Raw genomic sequence first — 997 nt, 5'->3', positions numbered from 1 at the left:
GAAAAAAAAATAAGATTTTAGTGCCCAAAAAAAAACTTACGAAAAAAAAAGTGCCTTGGAAATGTTGGTGCGCCGCCCAGATCGGGGGGACACGATTTACTGATTTCATGTGTTAATTTTCTCCCAAAAAAAGAGTTCTGTGGACATGCACTCCAACGTCTCTTTGTCCCTCTACACTTCTCAGTTTACCATTTAATGTGTATTCCCTTTCCTTGTCAGCCTTCCCCAAATGCATTACCTCACAAACCTCTGGATTAAATTCAATTTGCCACTGTTCTGCCCACCTGACCCGTTGATAGACATTTTCCTGCTGTCCGCACCTTTATTCTTCATTATCAACTACACAGCTGATTTTCGTATCGTTTCAACGCAATATTCAGAAATAGATGCATTTTAATAAACATTTACAGGCATCATTTCTGGACATTTGTCCGTAGACAGCATTTGTGAACCAGTGCTTGATCACCAGAATTAACTGCACTGATGAAAAGTGGCGGGAAATACATATCAAGACACAAATTATTGACCGATCATTGTTGCATCGGTTCACTTCATATTTTTTCATTAGTCACACGATTTTTACTTTTTAAAAATAACGACTTTTGGACTTGAACAGAGATTGTTAGCTGAAGGCAGTGCGAATATAGATCTGGGACAAGAAGTCACGCTGATGCAGAATGATGTAATAAATTTTGCTTTGGACACCGGGGAACTTTACAATTCCAATAAAATTTCACAATGAACAGGGATACAAAAGACACATACTCTGACTCAGGGAGATTTGAAATGAGAACAGAAAACCTGGAAGATCAAGCAACATCTGTGGAAAGAGAAAATGAGTTAATGCATCAGATCAGTGATCTTTCATTAGAACACAATGAACAAAGCGGCTGTGAAGCAAAATCTCGAAACACAAAATGTCAAAACGGGTAAAGACGCAGAATATCAGCAGAAACCTTAACAACCAATGACTTGCTGTAATGACTTGCAATGATAG

This window comes from Pristiophorus japonicus, unplaced genomic scaffold (genome assembly GCF_044704955.1).
Source record: "Pristiophorus japonicus isolate sPriJap1 unplaced genomic scaffold, sPriJap1.hap1 HAP1_SCAFFOLD_422, whole genome shotgun sequence".
Classification (NCBI taxonomy): Eukaryota; Metazoa; Chordata; class Chondrichthyes; family Pristiophoridae; genus Pristiophorus; species Pristiophorus japonicus.
Note: the sequence above shows the minus strand (reverse complement) of the source record.